The sequence below is a fragment of the Bufo gargarizans genome, chromosome 5 (assembly GCF_014858855.1).
Source record: "Bufo gargarizans isolate SCDJY-AF-19 chromosome 5, ASM1485885v1, whole genome shotgun sequence".
Taxonomy (NCBI): Eukaryota; Metazoa; Chordata; class Amphibia; order Anura; family Bufonidae; genus Bufo; species Bufo gargarizans.
In genome coordinates, this window is record NC_058084.1 from 431,968,889 (window position 1) to 431,988,082 (window position 19,194).

Consider the following 19,194-nt stretch of genomic DNA (forward strand, 5'->3'; position numbering starts at 1 on the left):
ACATCGCTCATGTGCACAGCCCCATAGAAATGAATGGGTCAGGATTTAGTGCGGGTGCCATACGTTCGCCGCACGGATCGCATCCGCACGGAAAACTCGCCCGTGTGAAAGGGGCCTAATAGCTACTGAAAAGTTAGGGTACTTTCACACTAGCGGCAAGGAACTCCGGCAGGCTGGTCTGGCGGGTGAACAGCCTGCTGGATCCATGCTGCCGCTAGTGCACATGTTCCCCCGGACTACCGCTCCGGCCCCCATTGACTATAATGGGGGTGGGCCGGAGTTCCGGCGGCAGCATGGCAAACATGCCGAGAGACGGCCGGAATAAAAGTACGACATGTCCTTGCCGCTAGTGTGAAACTAGCCTTACCTGTGCAGAATGGGAAATCATGACCTATGAAAAGATAGGTTTAATATAAAAACATGATTTCCAGAATAGGTCATTTTCTGACGACACACTCCCTACACGGATTGGCTCAGGATGCGTTCAGTGAAACTTGCACCATTTTGCAAGCAAGTTCAGTCCGTCTTGTCTGTCACCTGATCACAGCGCTGTAAGCGTCTTGCCCATGTGATGTTATAATGGAATCTGCCCCGATTTCCAGACGCGTGCATTCACAACCCCTCTGTTGGTGCAGTCTCCGTACACTGCTCCCATTCAAAACACAGCTGCTGATGGAGGGGTGCGTGACGAGACCTGTCCATCAGCGCCTGCACTGAATAACATGCGCATGCACTAGTTTAGGACTGGTCAGGTGCCCCCCCCCCCCCCCCCACTGGTGGGCAGGTTCAGAGCGGGAGCGGAGTACAGTCAGAAACTGCACATGGTTGATGTCAGGGCAGATACTACAACGTTACACAAGTCTCTTAAGTCTCACGCACAGGACCGTGTTTTTCATCCATGTGCTATCCGCATTTCTTCGGGCTAGCGCACTGACATTCATTTCTAAGGGGCCATGCACACCTCTGTATGTCCTGTGGATCCACGTGGCTGTTTTGTACACAGATGCACAAGGAATGTGTCATATTATTGTCCGTTATGTGAACAATAGACATTTCTATCATGGGCGCCACATATTGTGGAACTCGCACGGGCGGCATGGTCATGTGCACGAGCCCTAAGGCTACTCGTACATGTGCTTTTGCTGCAGATCTCACCCCTTGCATTGAAAAAGGTTAAATGCGCACCAAAAAAATCCCCCACAAATAATTGACTTGCTGGCGATTTCAAAATACACACGGCAGGTCAATTTCTGCATGGAACGAAAATGCAAAGTGTACGTGGGATTTGGGAGCGCTTGTTCACTTTGAGAGTCCGCGTGGAGACAGCACCCGCAACCTGCGTTGTGGGAAGACGTTCTTAAAGCCTGTTCACATGGAGGATTTTGAAAAAACTAAAGTTTTTCTTCACGTAGATTTTGACGCATCTTTTTTAACCAACGGGTGTTCACTTCAATACAAAGCTGCCTTTCCAGCTTGAGGTTTTTTTTACGCAGATCCGCTCCAAAAAAAAAACCGCATGGACTTCCATGGAGCTGATTTTTTCCGCTTCCCATTCATTTTAGGCTTCGTTCACATCACCGTTCAGCCTTTCCGTTCTCCTGCTCCGTTTAGGGGCAGGAGAACGGAAAGGACGGATAAGCACATAACTGATGTCAAACGGAGCCCTGAGGACCCCATAGACTATAATGGGGTCCGTTTTGTCTCCACTTAAAAATCATCTTCTGAGCGGAAACATAAGTGGAGACAAAACGGACCCCATTATAGTCTATGGGGTCCTCAGGGCTCCGTTTGACATCAGTTATGTGCTTATCCGTCCTTTCCGTTCTCCTGCCCCTAAACGGAGCAGGAGAACGGAAAGGCTGAACGGTGATGTGAACAAAGCCTAACAGAGATTCGGCGCTGGTTCTTTATTCCATGTGTAAAAACAAAAAAATAAACAAAGCAAATGCTGCTTCCCATTGAATGAAGTCGGGGGGGGGGGGGGAGTTTTGAGGCGTTTATTTTGGAGCCGATTGAGGCAGAAACGATCCAAAATCAGCGCCAGAAATCTGTGTGTGAACTGGCCCGTGGTTTCACACAATGACGCTGCACTGCATAGACTGACCCGAGGATCAGCTTGTGGGCAGCTTTGACATATGCCACCCATTGGGTGCAGCGGTGATGCCGGTACATACGTCATGTGACCACTGCCCCCGATGTGACACATCACATGGTTCAAAGTAAACAAAAATCGTCGGAGGGCCAAACCGAAGTAAGGGCACACACAGCACTAGCGCCAGCCAGGTCTCGTCAGTGTATTAGATGCGTCGTCATCGCCCCCACGTTGTAATATTTGGGGCGCATTACTGTTCCTATCCTCCAGTGTAGGATTACCGCTAATAGCGCCAGCGGGGGCGTCATCTTATCCGTCCTGCAGGCTACTATACCGCCACATGGGCACAACCATATCAGTGCGCATTGGGCAATTTATGGGCACAACCGCATTAAACTGGCGCTGCAGGGTAGTGCGCGCACACGACCGCTCACCGCTCCCAGTTTTATGAAAAGGGGGAATGAAGAAAAAAAAAGGGGGATGAAAAATGGAGCAGAGGCCACAGAAAGTCTCCTAAACTCCAGAAGCCTCCCTGCCAGAGGCCTACACATGTGTGCAGAGCATGGGCCACTGAGGAGGTGCCGGCTCCCCGAGCTACCAGGGGGAAGACTCCGGGTACAACGTGCCAGCTGCGCCCATGCCCGCAGCGGGGGGTGCAGTGAGGGGAAGGGGGCTGAGGCCGGTACCTGTCACACGCGTCACTGGGGAGCCCTCGGGGGGAGATCATCAGCTGTCACCGACACCGCTCACTCAGCTGCCATTACCTGGGATGCCGGAATGTACCATCCGCTCCACTCCCGGGGGGAGAGTTGGGGCATTCGTTCACTGCACCATGGACAAGTTCAGTCTCGTTCCCTGCACAACGCGCGGTCTGCCGCCTCCCCCCAACTATTCCCTGCGGGTGATGAGGTAGGAGCCGGCCTCAGAGGCGGGAGCGGACGAGCAGACAGGGCGTACGGTATCTGACGTCCCCCGTCTGCTGTAATAGACTGCTCCACAGTACGGAAGCTCCGGAGGCTCAAACGGCTTCGGCTCCAACCCCTGCTGATAAGCAGGAAAGGGGAAGCCTTTGGTAGGCGGTCGGTGGAGACTGTGGGAAGTGGGTCCCAGGGAAGGGTAAAATGTCCGCGCTCCCCTCTCTCTGTAGTAATGTGTGTTCTTTGCTGGATTTTAATAAAGCTACACCTGATTGAAGTACAGCAACAGAAACGTATAGGGCTGCCACCGTCCCCAACAGAAAATACTGGCCAAGTTTACAGGGGTAAAAGGGGTGTGGTTTATTGGGGGCGTGGCTTAACAAGGGTTGTTATTTATGACTGATGGTTTTGTGCCTTTTAACCACTTAAGGACCACAGGTTTATACCCCCCTAGTGACCAGGCCCTTTTTTACAAATCGGCACTCCACAACTTTAGCGGTTTATTGCTCGGTCATGCAACTTACCACCCAAATTAATTTTACCTCCTTTTCTTCTCACTAATAGAGCTTTCCTTTGGTGGTATTTCATTGCTGCTGACATTTTTACTTTTTTTGTTATTATTCGAAATTTTACGATTTTTTTTTGCAAAAAAATGAAATTTTTCACTTTCAGTTGTAAAATTTTGCAAAAAAAAACGACATCCATATATAAATTTTTCGCTAAATTTATTGTTCTACATGTCTTTGATAAAAAAAAAATGTTTGGGTAAAAAAAAATGGTTTGGGTAAAAGTTATAGCGTTTACAAACTATGGTACAAAAATGTGAATTTCCGCTTTTTGAAGCAGCTCTGACTTTCTGAGCACCTGTCATGTTTCCTGAGGTTCTACAATGCCCAGACAGTACAAACACCCCACAAATGACCCCATTTCGGAAAGTAGACACCCTAAGGTATTCGCTGATGGGCATAGTGAGTTCATAGAACTTTTTATTTTTTGTCACAAGTTAGCGGAAAATGATGATTTTTTATTTGTTTTCTTACAAAGTCTCATATTCCACTAACTTGTGACAAAAAATAAAAACTTCCATGAACTCACTATGCCCATCACGAAATACCTTGGGGTGTCTTCTTTCCAAAATGGGGTCACTTGTGGGGTAGTTATACTGCCCTGGCATTCTAGGGGCCCTAATGTGTGGTTAGTAGTTTGAAATCAAAATGTGTAAAAAATGGCCTGTGAAATCCGAAAGGTGCTCTTTGGAATGTGTGCCCCTTTGCCCACCTAGGCGGCAAAAAAGTGACACACATCTGGTATCGCCGTACTCAGGAGAAGTTGGGGAATGTGTTTTGGGGTGTCATTTTACATATACCCATGCTGGGTGAGAGAAATATCTCTGCAAAAGACAACTTCTCCCATTTTTTTATACAAAGTTGGCATTTGACCAAGATATTTATCTCACCCAGCATGGGTATATGTAAAATGACACCCCAAAACACATTGCCCAACTTCTCCTGAGTACGGCGATACCAGATGTGTGACACTTTTTTGCAGCCTAGATGCGCAAAGGGGCCCAAATTCCTTTTAGGGGGGCATTTTTAGACATTTGGATCCCAGACTTCTTCTCATGGTTTCGGGCCCCTATAATGCCAGGGCAATATAAATACCCCACATGTGACCCCATTTTGGAAAGAAGACACCCCAAGGTATTCAATGAGGGGCATGGCGAGTTCATCGAAAAAAAAAATTTGGGCACAAGTTAGCGGAAATTTATATATATATATTTTTTTCTCACAAAGTCTCCCTTTCCGCTAACTTGGGACAAAAATGTCAATCTTTCATGGACTCAATATGCCCCTCACGGAATACCTTGGGGTGTCTTCTTTCCGAAATGGGGTCACATGTGGGGTATTTATACTGCCCTGGCATTTTAGGGGCCCTAAAGAGTGAGAAGAAGTCTGGAATATAAATGTCTAAAAAATGTTACGCATTTGGATTCCGTGAGGGGTATGGTGAGTTCATGTGAGATTTTATTTTTTGACACAAGTTAGTGGAATACGAGACTTTGTAAGAAAAAATAAAATAAAAATATTTCCGCTAACTTGGGCCAAAAAAAATTCTGAATGGAGCCTTACAGGGGGGCGATCAATGACAGGGGGGTGATCAGGGAGTGTATATGGGGTGATCACCCCCCTGTCACTGATCACCCCTCTGTCATTGATCACCCCTCTGAAAGGCTCCATTCAGACGTCCATATGTTTTTTACGGATCCACAGATACATAGATCGGAACCGCAAAACACATACGGACGTCTGAATGGAGCCTTACATGGGGGTGATCAATGACAGGGGGGTGATCAGGGAGTGTATATGGGGTGATCACCCCCCTGTCATTGATCACCCCCCTGTAAGGCTCCATTCAGACGTCCGTATGCGTTTTGCGGATCCGATCCATGGATGCGTGGATCCGTAAAACACATATGGGCGTCTGAATGGAGCCTGACAGGGGGTGATCAGGGAGTGTATATGAGGTGATCACCCCCCTGTCACTGATCACCCCCCTGTAAGGCTCCATTCAGACGTCCGTATGCGTTTTGCGGATCCGATCCATGGATGCGTGGATCCGTAAAACACATGCAGACGTCTGAATGGAGCCTTACAGGGGGGTGATCATCCCATATAGACTCCCTGATCACCCCCCTGTAAGGCTCCATTCAGACGTCCGTATGCGTTTTGCGGATCCGATCCATGGATGCGTGGATCCGTAAAACACATGCAGACGTCTGAATGGAGCCTTACAGGGGGGTGATCATCCCACATAGACTCCCTGATCACCCCCCTGTAAGGCTCCATTCAGACGTCTGTATGCGTTTTACGGATCCGATCCATGGATGCGTGGATCCGTAAAGCACATATGGGCGTCTGAATGGAGCCTTACAGGGGGGTGATCAATGACAGGGGGGTGATCAATGACAGGGGGGTGATCAGGAAGTCTATATGCGTGATCACTCCCTTGTCATTGATCACCCCACTGTAAGGCTCCATTCAGACGTCCGTATGTGTTTTGCGGATCCGATCCATGTATCCGTGGATCCGTAAAAATCATACGGACGTCTGAATGGAGCCTTACAGGGGGGTGATCAATGACAGGGGGTGATCAGGAAGTCTATATGGGTGATCACCCCCCAGTCATTGATCACCCCCCTGTAAGGCTCCATTCAGACGTCCGCATGTGTTTTGCGGATCCGATCCATGTATCAGTGGATCCGTAAAAATCATACGGACGTCTGAATGGAGCCTTACAGGGGGGTGATCAATGACAGGGGGTGATCAGGAAGTCTATATGGGTGATCACCCCCCAGTCATTGATCACCCCCCTGTAAGGCTCCATTCAGACGTCCGTATGTGTTTTGCGGATCCGATCCATGTATCTGTAAAAATCATACGGACGTCTGAATGGAGCCTTACAGGGGGGGTGATCAATGACGGAAGTGATCAGGGAGTCTATATGGGTGATCACTCCTCTGTCATTGATCACCCCCCTGTAAGGCTCCATTCAGACGTCCGTATGCGTTTTGCGGATCCGATCCATGTATCCGTAAAAATCATACGGACCTCTGAATGGAGCCTTACAGGGGGGTGATCAATGACTGGGGGGTGATCAATGACAGGGGGGTGATCAGGGAGTCTATATGGGCTGATCAGTGGTTCATAAAGGGTTAATAAGTGACAGGGGGGGTGTAGTGTAGTGTAGTGGTGTTTGGTGCTACTTTACTGAGCTGCCTGTGTCCTCTGGTGGTCGATCCAAACAAAAGGGACCACCAGAGGACCAGGTAGCAGGTATATTAGACGCTGTTATCAAAACAGCATCTAATATACCTGTTAGGGGTTAAAAAAAATCACATCTCCAGCCTGCCAGCGAACGATCGCCGCTGGCAGGCTGGAGTTCCACTCGCTTACCTTCCGTTCCTGTGAGCGTGCGCGCGTTCACAGGAAATCTCGGCTCACGCGAGATGACGCCTATTGGCGTTAGCGTAGCCTGGGAGAGCCGCCGCAATGACGCCTTTCGGCGTTAGCGCGGCGGCAAGTGGTTAAAATAAATAAATAAATATTTGTTCTTGTTTCTAAACAGATAACATGCCGATTACTGTGTGTACAAAGATAATACAAGACACTAAAGTACTTCCACTTTCCAGAATGTCTCCAGTCCTCATTATGCTTGTCTCTGTATTGCGCACTACAATACATTAATATGGACAGCCGCGCTGAAATTCCGCCAACAATCCACCAGCGGCGCCTGCTTTCTGCTTCTCGTACATCTCAGTGGCAGGCAGCGCTGAGCAGTGCGGCTTATAGCCGGGGTCAGGTGAACTCCGCCCTAAACATAGCTATACACCTCATCCCAACCAGTCCCCTGACTGCCCCCACACAGGAGTCATTCCCCCTTTATGCCACCTCACAGTAAGGCTACTTTCACACCAGCGTTTTTACTGGATCCGGCAGGGCTCGGCAAAAACGATTCTGTTACAATATTACAACCGCATGCATCCATCATGAACGGATCCGGTGGTCTTCTATAGCCATGACGGATACGTTTTGAACTCCATTATAAGTCAATGGGAGACGGATCCGTTTTCTATTGTGTCAGAGTTAAACGGATCCGTCCCCATTGACTTACATTGTGAGTCATGACGGATCCATCTTGCTCCGCATCCAAGGACGCACTCAAAAACACTGCGGCCGCACCAAGATGGGACAAGTTCCTTTAAATGGATGGGAGGCAGAAAGGACGGGTTTTTGGCGCAGCTTTCCGTGCCAAATTCTGCTGTAAAATCCATTGTGTGAACGTCCCCTAAAAGAAAAAATGCTCGCCTTTCTGGTGGCCGGGATCACAGGAGTGAGCGCACACCTGATCCCCAGCCGCCTCGTCTGGGTTTGTATAGAATAGCTCCAGGACATGCACAATAGCCATGGAGCTGCTCCATACAGCTATGGCAGCAGAGAATAGGGGTACGCTGCTCCGAAGTGCTATTGAATGATTACATCTTCCCAGCCCCACTTGCCTGTACTGCATCCAGGTATCTCTCCCAGGCACAGCGCTGTACATAGTATACTGGCTGTGCACGGTATTGCAGCTCAGCACCATTCACTTCTATGGGGCTGAGCTGCAACTAGGTCATGTGCCCGATGTACAGTGATGTCACAAGGCCTAGAAAGAGGCCAAGGCGCTCACGGAGTATCGGCCTCTTCTAACAGCTGGTCTGTAGGGTTGTCGGAGCCCTACCAATCTGATATTGATGACCCTATCCTAGGGATAGGTCATCAATATTTATTACCGAATAACCCCTTTAAGGGGATTGTGCAGTGCTATCATCAATATCCAATTGGCACGCATCTGACTCCCAGCATCCCCCACAGATCAGCTGCTTGAAAGGGTAGCTTTTATTGGGTAAGTCAGTGTGGTCTGTCAGGAGGCGTCCATTGTATAGTCAGTGGGGTCTGTCAGGAGGCGTCCATTGTATAGTCAGTGGGGTCTGTCAGGAGGCGTCCATTGTATAGTCAGTGTGGTCTGTCAGGAGGTGTCCATTGTATAGTCATTGTGGTCTGTCAGGAGGCGTCCATTGTATAGTCAGTGTGGCCTGTCAGGAGGCGTCCATTGTATAGTCAGTGTGGCCTGTCAGGAGGCGTCCATTGTATAGTCAGTGTGGTCTGTCAGGAGGTGTCTCAATTGTATAGTCAGTGTGGTCTGTCAGGAGGTGTCCATTGTATAGTCATTGTGGTCTGTCAGGAGGCGTCCATTGTATAGTCAGTGTGGCCTGTCAGGAGGCGTCCATATTGTATAGTCATTGTGGTCTGTCAGGAGGTGTCCATTGTATAGTCATTGTGGTCTGTCAGGAGGTGTCCATTGTATAGTCAGTGGGGTCTGTCAGGAGGCGTCCATTGTATAGTCAGTGTGGCGTCCATATTGTATAGTCATTGTGGTCTGTCAGGAGGTGTCCATTGTATAGTCAGTGGGGTCTGTCAGGAGGTCTCCATTGTATAGTCAGTGGGGTCTGTCAGGAGGCGTCCATTGTATAGTCAGTGGGGTCTGTCAGGAGGCGTCCATTGTATAGTCAGTGGGGTCTGTCAGGAGGCGTCCATTGTATAGTCAGTGTGGCCTGTCAGGAGGCGTCCATTGTATAGTCAGTGTGGTCTGTCAGGAGGTGTCTCAATTGTATAGTCAGTGTGGTCTGTCAGGAGGTGTCCATTGTATAGTCAGTGGGGTCTGTCAGGAGGCGTCCATTGTATAGTCAGTGTGGCCTGTCAGGAGGTGTCCATATTGTATAGTCATTGTGGTCTGTCAGGAGGTGTCCATTGTATAGTCAGTGGGGTCTGTCAGGAGGTCTCCATTGTATAGTCAGTGGGGTCTGTCAGGAGGCGTCCATTGTATAGTCACTGGGGTCTGTCAGGAGGCGTCCATTGTATAGTCAGTGGGGTCTGTCAGGAGGTCTCCATTGTATAGTCAGTGGGGTCTGTCAGGAGGCGTCCATTGTATAGTCAGTGGGGTCTGTCAGGAGGTGTCCATTGTATAGTCAGTGGGGTCTGTCAGGAGGCGTCCATTGTATAGTCAGTGGGGTCTGTCAGGAGGTGTCCATTGTATAGTCAGTGGGGTCTGTCAGGAGCCAGTCATTTTTCCTCACCTGTAAACTTCAATGAATGAGTCTTGGGAATGCAGGGGTTTCTCTGCATAGACCACTAGTCCATGCGGAAATTTTTTCCTGTTGATTGAATCATTGACTTTAATGGGCCCATGTGCTGTCCGTTGCATGCATGGACAGAAAATATGATGGTCTCAGTGAGGCCTAAAAAAAACAAAAAAACATATCACTAGCAAGTGATAGTGGCACATGCCTTATATTGATGAGGTCACATGCGACCTGCAACAAAAATACAGCAGTTTTGGATTTTTGGTAATGGTCCTGTCATGGTTGCCTGTCAGACAAAATGTAAGGCGACGCTCACCTTGTTTCCCCCCACCACTTCCAGTGCTGTGATCCAGTCTTCCCCCCCCCCCCCCACGTTACCTTCTTGGCTGCATCAGTGACGTTCCATGCACACAGGTCACCCTGCAGCCAATCACTGGCCTCAGCATTACACAAGACATCACTGCCAAGGCCAGCGACCTGTGTGCATGGAGCGCCACCGATGAAGTCAGGAAAATAAACAGTGGCGGGGGAGCAGCAAAGCTGTGAGAGACAGGTGGGAAAAGGCATAAGCATGGCTTCTTTTGTTAATTTGGTACACTTTTATTTAAAGGTGTTGACCCACAAAAAATATTCTACAGTTTTTTAACCAGTGCCTGGATCTGACTACTTTTGTAACTGCAAGTAATTAAAAATGGATTATAGCTACTGAGTTATTCACTGAAATCTACATGTATAGCGCCACCTGCTGCTTGTTTTTTTTTTTCTTTATAATTTCTATGTCCTGCTCACTGAGAAGGAAGAACATGCTCAGTTCCATCCTACTGCCATCAGCTGTAGTACAAAGGACACCCCCCTGAGAAAGAGCATAGCCCCTTAAACGGGTTGTCTCATCATGGACAATGGGGGCATATCGCTAGGATATGCCCCCATTGTCTTATAGGTGTGGGTCCCACCACTGGGATCAGCACCTATATCGAGAACGGAGCCCGCAAGTGAAGGAGGGCACACTGTTAATGCGCAGCCGCCCTCCATTTATTTTCTATGGGGCCGGCGAAAATAGCCGAACGCTGGCTCGGCTATTTCCGTCGGCCCCATAGAAATGAATGGGAGCGGGGGCTGCGCTATGGGGAGCCGGCTTGGTGGTGGCCGGACTGGGGTCTTCCAGCCACCACCTTGCGGGGCTCCGTTCTTGATATAGGTGTGGGTCCCAGCAGTGGGACCCGCATATCCTAGGGATATGCTCCCATTGTCTATGAGAGACAACCCGTTTAAGTTGAAAGCCTGAAATAAATCCAGCAGAATAAATGGAGTAATGAATGGGGGGATGTCTGGATCCATGTAATGTACAGGGCTGGTTCTAGCTTTGTTAGAAATAGATTGTAATGTGCTGTATGATGTCTGATTTTCATTTTTTACATTGATCATGGGTAAGCTGAGATTGCTCCACACATGGCGGGTACCTGCCAGCAATGAACTTGTTCGGCGATATCCTCAGATGCCGCTGTCAATAGTAATTGCGGCATCTGTGTGGGGTTAGACAAAGGGGAGGGAGCTCCCTCTGTCCTACAATCTGAGCCCCTTCAGCAAAATCGCGGGGCTCCGATTGGTTGCCATGACATACTTGTGAACGTTTCTGGGTCTGTCATCGATAACTGACCGAAAAGTTGGGCCCAGGGTACACCTTCAAAGGCAGGTAGTGAGAATCCCATAGACTGAAATAGAATTCTGCTGTGTTCAGAAGATCACATGTTCTGGTCACCTAAGAGGACGGAAAAAAAAATAAAAAATAAAAAATGTAATAAACATTTAAATTCACCCCCTTTCCCAATTTTACATTTAGAAATAAAATAAAAAAATAAAACATATCAGGTATCGCTGCCTCCAAAAATATCCTAGATATAAAAATATTTTTCCTGTGCGGTAAACCAAAACATTTTAATAAAAAGTGATCAAAAAGTCGTATGTACCAATAAAAAATACAGTTTGTAGCTCTCATACAGCTCTGTAGATGGACGTGTCAAAAAGTTATGACTGTCAGAAAACAGCTATGCAGAGAAAATTTAAATTTTTTTGAAGATTTAATATTTTTTTTAAAATAATAAAAACTATAAGAATTTGGTATCACTGTAATTGTATTAACCTGCAGAATAAGGACATCATGGCATTTATAGCGCACAGTGAATACCACAATATCAAACCCCACAACCTTGGTGGAATTTTCCGTTTTCCATAACTAGCTATGGTAAATTAAATGGTCCCATTGAAAAATACTAATTTGTCCCGCATTACAGGCCCTCACATGGCTATGTGAACGCAAAAATGAAAATTTTCCTGTTCCTTCAAGGGGTTGTGCAAGAACGGGGGCGGTTTTAGCAACTCCCCCACCGCTCGGCCGGACCTATGAAGGGCTCCGCTCCTTCTCCAGACCTGCGATGCTCTGCTGGGCTCCCTCACTGAGAACATTCGGTCCGATGCCATCTGCTTTCCATCACTGGCTGCGGCAGTGACCACATCCCCTTACGTCATGACAAATGGTCACATGATGTCAAAGTGCGGAGAGTTTTGCCCCCCCCCCCTACTATTTTTGCACAACCCCATGAAGGGTGAAGGCACATTTAGCGCATTATGTGCAGCTATATCGATGGTTTAAAGGGGTTCTCCGCTTTTCCGATATTGATGACCTATCCTCTACATTTGGGCTTGCGAAAAATGGGGCATGCATACAGCCGGTATCCGTAGTTAATGGATCAGCGGTCGTGTGCATATAGCCTGACGTGCATGTTTTTCAGGCTTTTTTTTTTCTACAGAGAAGTAAATTGGAAAAGGCCAGAAAAAAAATCTCCACCAAAGGGGGGAATTTTTGAAATCTTTTCATTTTGAGCCAAATTTACCAAATGTCACACATCGAATATATTATTAAAAATCTTAGAAAACCCCTTACAATATCTGAAAGGGGTTGTTCCATCTCACCGTTACTAAAGCGAGATGAGACTTAACCACGACCACCAGGTGGCCAGGACGCACTGCAACGGGAGCTACTGAAACAGTGGCAGCCCTCTGTGCCGTTTCCCGGCCACCTGACGGTTGGGGTTAAACTTTAGTCATATCTCGTGTTAGTAACGATGGGATGAGACAACCCCTTTAAAATATAAAAAACATTATATACCCTGGTTACGGTAATCCTGCCACTGTTTGTTTAGCAGCCAATCACTGCCGTCCACGGCTTACAGCTGAGCGGCCAATCACTGCCGACCACGGCCTACATCTGAGCGGCCAATCACTGCCGACCACGGCCTACATCTGAGCGGCCAATCACTGCCGACCACGGCCTACAGCTGAGCGGCCAATCACTGCCGACCACGGCCTACAGCTGAGCGGCCAATCACTGCCGACCACGGCCTACAGCTGAGCGGCCAATCACTGCCGACCACGGCCTACATCTGAGCGGCCAATCACTGCCGACAACGGCCTACATCTGAGCGGACAATCGTGGCCTATAGCTGAGCGGCCAATCAGTGCCGTCCACGGTCTACAGCTGAGCGGCCAATCACTGCCGACCACGGCCTACAGCTGAGCGGCCAGTCACTGCCGACCACGGCCTACAGCTGAACGGCCAGTCACTGCCAACCACGGCCTACAGCTGAACGGCCAATCACTGCCGTCAACGGCCTACAGCTGAGCGACCAATCAGTGCCGTCCACGGCCTACAGCTGAGCGGCCAATCACTGCCGACCACGGCCTACAGCTGAGCGGCCAATCACTGCCGACCACGGCCTACAGCTGAGCAGCCAATCACTGCCGACCACGGCCTACAGCTGAGCAGCCAATCACTGCCGACCACGGCCTACAGCTGAGCGGCCAATCACTGCCGACCACGGCCTACATCTGAGCGGCCAATCACGGCCTACAGCTTAGCGGCCAATCACTGCCGTCCACGGCCTACAGCTGAGCGGCCAATCACTGCTGACCACGGCCTACAGCTGAGCGGCCAATCACTGCCGTCCCTGGCCTACAGCTGAGCGGCCAATCACTGCCGACCACGGCCTACATCTGAGCGGCCAATCACTGCCGTCAACGGCCTACAGCTGAGCAGCCAATCACTGCCTACAGCTGAGCGGCCAATCACTGCCGTCCACGGCCTACAGCTGAGCGGCCAATCACTGCCCTCCACGGCCTACAGCTGAGCGGCCAATCACTGCTGACCACGGCCTACAGCTGAGCGGCCAATCACTGCCGTCCCTGGCCTACAGCTGAGCGGCCAATCACGGCCTAGATCTGAGCGGCCAATCACTGCCATCAACGGCCTACAGCTGAGCGGCCAATCACTGCCGTCCACGGCCTACAGCTGAGAGGCAAATCAGTGGATTTTCACGTGGATCTGCCCCAGATCTCACCCTCTGCATGGTGTGGAAAGGCTGCAGATTTAAAACTCTGCACCGCAGGTCAATTACCGCATGTAAAAAAAAAAAAAAGTGCACCATGTACAGGTGAAATTCGAAAAATTTTAATATCGTGCAAAGTTAATTTATTTCAGTAATGCAACTTAAAAGGTGAATTTAACAGATGAGATAGACTCATTACATGCAAAGCGAGATATTTCAAGCCTTTATTTTCTTTCCGTGTCCGCTCCTTTTGCGGACCGTATGCGGAAACATTCACTTCCATGGGTCCGCAAAAAAAACAGAAGTTACTCTGTGTGCATTCCGTTTCCGCGGACAATAATAGAACATGTTCTATTTTTTTGCGGAACGAAAATACGGACACGGAATGCACACGGAGTAACTTCTGTTTTTTTTGCAGACCCATTGAAGTGAATGGTTTCGCAAAAAAAAAAGAAAAACAGAACTGACACGGAAAGAAAATACGTTCATGTGCAAGAGGCCTAAGTCAGTGATGTTACGTTCACTGGGCATGGCAGAGCTGCAATACCAAGCATGGCCACTATCCAATGGACGGTGCTGTGCTTGGCGAGCTGCAAGGAGGCCACAGCGTTCCAAGTCCTCCTCAAACAGATGATCAGTGGGGGTGCGGGTGTCAAGGATAGGCCTGTTCTATGAAGGGCCAGCTGTTCCGTGCTGCAAAATACGGAATACACATGGATGTCATCGGTTTTTAGTTTTTTTTGGTAGATCAATTTTTTGCGGACCTCAAAAATACATACGGTCGTGTGCAAGAGGCCTTAGGGTAAGCTGCAAGGAGGCTGGGGCTTCTTCAAGCAGATGATTGGTGGGTTCTTGGGTGTCAGACCCCACCCAATCAGATACTGATGGCCTATTACAAGACACTGATACTGGTCTACACTGTGGATTCTCCGACCTGTGCGCACATACCCGAAACGACCTCTGTCTGGGTCTGCAACCAGCACTCCAGCTGTTGGGAAACTACAACTCCCAGCATGCACACTTCCTCTCAGAGCCTCCATAGAAAGGATTTGAGCATGCTGGGAGTTGTAGTTTTCGAGAAGTTGCTGACCCTTGGATACACCGTCAGTCTGTGACTGTGGGGGTCTCACTGCTCGCTGGACACTGCAGCCGGTGGCCCCTGTCCGGGCCTACACCAGGGTCACTGACCCACTGCACAGACTTGTATGTGTCAGCAAGAAGGACTACAACTCTCATCATATTCTTAGAGCTACTAAAGTGTCACAGGCTGCAATAGACAACTGCCCCTATGGCTACACCTATATTATTACAATGGACTACAACTCCCATTATATCCTAGTGTTACAAAGCAGCCTGGTGGACGTGCGCCGCCCGGTAACTATGGCAATAACCGCCGCCATGTCCGAGCAGGGGCCGTTACCGGGCCAGTCTCCCACCGGTCAGTACCAGGGAAAGCACACAAACCGCAGTGTCTGCAGAGCCGAGGCGCCGGTCACAGCCCCTCCCCCGCCCATCGTCTGTGAGGAGCCGGTTACGTATATTCCAGTCCCGGTAAATTGCTCATAGCCTGGGAGAGGAGGCGGGGCCAGGGCGGCTGCAGTGTAACCTTCAGTCCACCAGAGGGAGACGCCGCTCCCTGGCACTTTATATACACAAAATATGTCAAATCTATGAGCCAACTGCAAGATTGATGGTAAATCACCCGCAGGATTCTGCATTTGGCCATTTGGAGCTGGCTCTTTGGGTGTCAAGGAAAACTGGCTTAGTTGCCCATAGCAACCAATCAAATCCCACCTTTCATTTTTCAGAGCTTCTTTGAGAAATAAAAGGTGGAATCTGATTGGTTGCCATGGGCAACTAAACCAGTTTTGTGTATTGAAAGGTTTTGCACTTTTCTAAAGATGCAAACTAATTGAATTCCTCAGCATTTTCCAGAACTCTGCTTGCTGTCAGTGAACCTTCCAGCAGAAATATGTACACCAGTGCTGATTAGAAACTGAAAGTATATAAAATCCACCGTTTAGATGTCCCTATATCATTAATGAAACAAGCAGTGTTGCGATTTTTCTGGCAAAACTGCTGATGTGCAGGGCCGCTCCAGGAAATGACATTTTTACAAGGAATTTCCACTCCGTTCTTTATTAAAATGAAGACGACTGATATGTCACAACAGGGCAGAAAAATATAATGGGGGTCATTTATCAAGTGATGTGACTTTTTTAGTTGTAGAAAAAAAGTTGCAAGTCCTTTTTTTGACTGACCGTGCAACAATATTTAGTCGCAGGGCCAGATTTACGCCATGTGTGACAATTGGGCCGGATGGGGGGCGTGCCAGGGCCGGACCCCGGCAAATGTATTCACATTTCGGTCTGGAAACAGGCATAAATGTTGGTGAAAAACTGCACAAGGCAGGCGTAAGGACTGAAGTTACTTCGTGTGCATTCCGTGTCCGTATTTTCGTTCCGCAAAAAAATAGAACATGTTCTATTATTGTCCGCGGAAACGGAATGCACACAGAGTAACTTCCGTTTTTTTTGCGGACCCATGGAAGTGAATGTTTCCGCATACGGTCCGCAAAAGGAGCGGACACGGAAAGAAAATAAAGGCTTGAAATATCTCGCTTTGCATGTAATGAGTCTATCTCATCTGTTAAATTCACCTTTTAAGTTGCATTACTGAAATAAATTAACTTTGCACGATATTTAAATTTTTCGAATTTCACCTGTACATGGTGCACTTTTTTTTTTTTTTTTCTACATGCGGTAATTGACCTGCAGTGCAGAGTTTTAAATCTGCAGCCTTTCCACACCATGCAGAGGGTGAGATCTGGGGCAGATCCACGTGAAAATCCACTGATTTGCCTCTCAGCTGTAGGCCGTGGACGGCAGTGATTGGCCGCTCAGCTGTAGGCAGTGATTGGCCGCTCAGCTGTAGGCCGTTGACGGCAGTGATTGGCCGCTCAGATGTAGGCCGTGATTGGCCGCTCAGCTGTAGGCCAGGGACGGCAGAACTGCCTGCCGGATCCAGCAAATGGATGCATTTGTGAGATCCGGTGGACTGATCTGCATGGAGGGTAGTCAACACAAGAACATCCCGTTTGTCCTTGTATTTTAGCAGCATCAAATTTTCTGAGCAAACAGCCCTGCTTTCCCCACGACGCACTGTCTGATCTATAAAGGATTTAGGGAGCCCTTTTTGATTTCTTCTAATTGTGCCTATGCCTCTGGCAGCAAGGCACTTCAGGAGAGGGACACTATTGTAAAAGTTGCCCAAATACAGATGGTATCCGTGGTCCAGCAGGGGGTGGACTAAATCCCATACTATCTTCCCAATTATACCCAGAACCGGGGGACAATCGGGTGGCTCAATTTTGGAATCTTTTCCCTCGTAAATACGAAAGCGCAGTGTATACCCAGATACACTTTCACAGGCCTTATACAACTTCACACCATACCTAGCCCTTTTATTGGGCAGGTACTGGCGGAAATGTAATCGGCCTTTGAAGTGGACCAATGATTCATCCACTGAGAGACATTTTTGGGGGGTATATACTTGACCAAATTTGGAATTGTAGTGGTCAACCACTGGCCTAATTTTAAAGAGTCTGTCATAACTGGGGTCGCTTGGGGGTTGGCATTCATTATTATTGCTGAAGTGTAGGAATCTTAGAAGAGCTTCGAAACGGGCCCGTGGCATGGCAAGACTGTGAAGAGGGGTGTGATATAAAATATCTTTGTTCCAATACGAACGTATTGTTGTTTTTTTTATAATGCCCATGCTTAGGAGAAGTCCCCAAAACCTTTGCATTTCAGTCGTGTTAGTAGGGGTCCATTTGCGGGGCCTTGAGAGATAACTGTCTGGATGGGAGGCAATAAATTGCTCTGCATATATATTTGTCTGTTCCACCATCAAGTTAATTAGGTCATCAGTGAAGAATAATTGGAAAAAATGAATTTCACTGAAACCTGTGGTATCTACATTGATGCCTGGAGTGGCTGTAAATTCAGGCACCTGGGGCACATAGTTATCTGCGGGGATCCATGAAGAGTCACTTGTACGGGGCTGCGACTGCGCACTACCCCTAGGACGCCTACGAGGGGGTTCATCATTAGATGAATCATCTGAGGAAGTTGAAACTAAAAATGTCACTTCATCTCCACTGTTGGAGTCAGTGTCCTCAAAAAGTACGGCATATGCCTCTTCGGCAGTAAAAAGCCATTTAGTCATTTTAAACTGTAAACTAACGTAGATTTTTTTTAGTCTTTTTTTTATATATTTAAAAAAAAAATAGAACAGCAGACTAAAATACTGTATATCCTTTAGGATAGGATAAAAACTCCCCGATTCACTTGGAAATTATTGACAGGTGTCACAGGTAGCACAGATGGCTGGCGATGAGCCAGGGGTCTAGTATGGGGCACAGAGTAGTGCCAATATCCTTACTGGGGCAGAAAAGGGGTTAATTAATGTATTATTTTACAGTATTAGGTGGCACAAAGCCACATGGGGCATAAGAGACTTATATTTTACAGAATGGTGCCACTCAAGCACAGGACACGAGTGTGTACACACAGGAGGATGGCACACCTATTGACGGTTATTTATTATTTTTTTAATGTAACGTGAGAGTGTGTGACAGGTGACTCTGACGGACAGACAGGCTAGTGTGACAGGTGTCTTTATTGAACGGACAAACTGGAGTCACAGGTGTCTTGATGGACAGACAGACTGGACTGACAGGTGTCTTGATGGGCGGACAGGCTGGAGTAATAGGTGTCTTTATTGAACGGACAGACTGGACTGACAGGCGTCTTGATGGGCGGACAGGCTGGAGTGTCACGTGTCTTTATTGAACGGACAAACTTTAGTGACAGGTGTCTTGATTGACGGACAGACTGGAGTCACAGGTGTCTTGATGGACAGACAGGCTAGTGTGACAGGTGTCTTTATTGAACAGACAAACTGGAGTCACAGATGTCTTGATTGACGGACAGGCTGGACTGACAGGTGTCTTGATGGACGGACAGGCTGGACTGACAGGTGTCTTGATGGACGGACAGGCTAGTGTGACAGGTGTTTTTATTGAACAGACAAACTGGAGTCACAGGTGTCTTGACGGACGAA

The 19,194-nt window shown here is 48.4% G+C and overlaps 1 protein-coding gene across 4 annotated transcripts in view; it reads right to left on the minus strand.

The window, feature by feature from the left end:
- The window catches only part of CUL2 (cullin 2), a 141,827-nt gene extending 126,268 nt beyond the window's left edge, over positions 1-15,559 (minus strand). Inside the window, exons 1-2 of one of the 4 annotated variants that reach the window (XM_044293253.1) lie at positions 15,535-15,559; positions 9,683-9,844 (exon numbers count right to left, since the gene is read on the minus strand). The gene's annotated coding sequence lies outside the window, so the exon portion shown is untranslated. Of the gene's footprint in view, positions 1-2,778; positions 3,060-9,682; positions 9,845-11,345; positions 11,363-15,534 lie in introns of those variants that run through there. The other 3 variants (XM_044293252.1, XM_044293251.1, XM_044293250.1) reach the window with 3 other exon arrangements.
- Between the last annotated feature and the right edge of the window lie 3,635 nt (positions 15,560-19,194).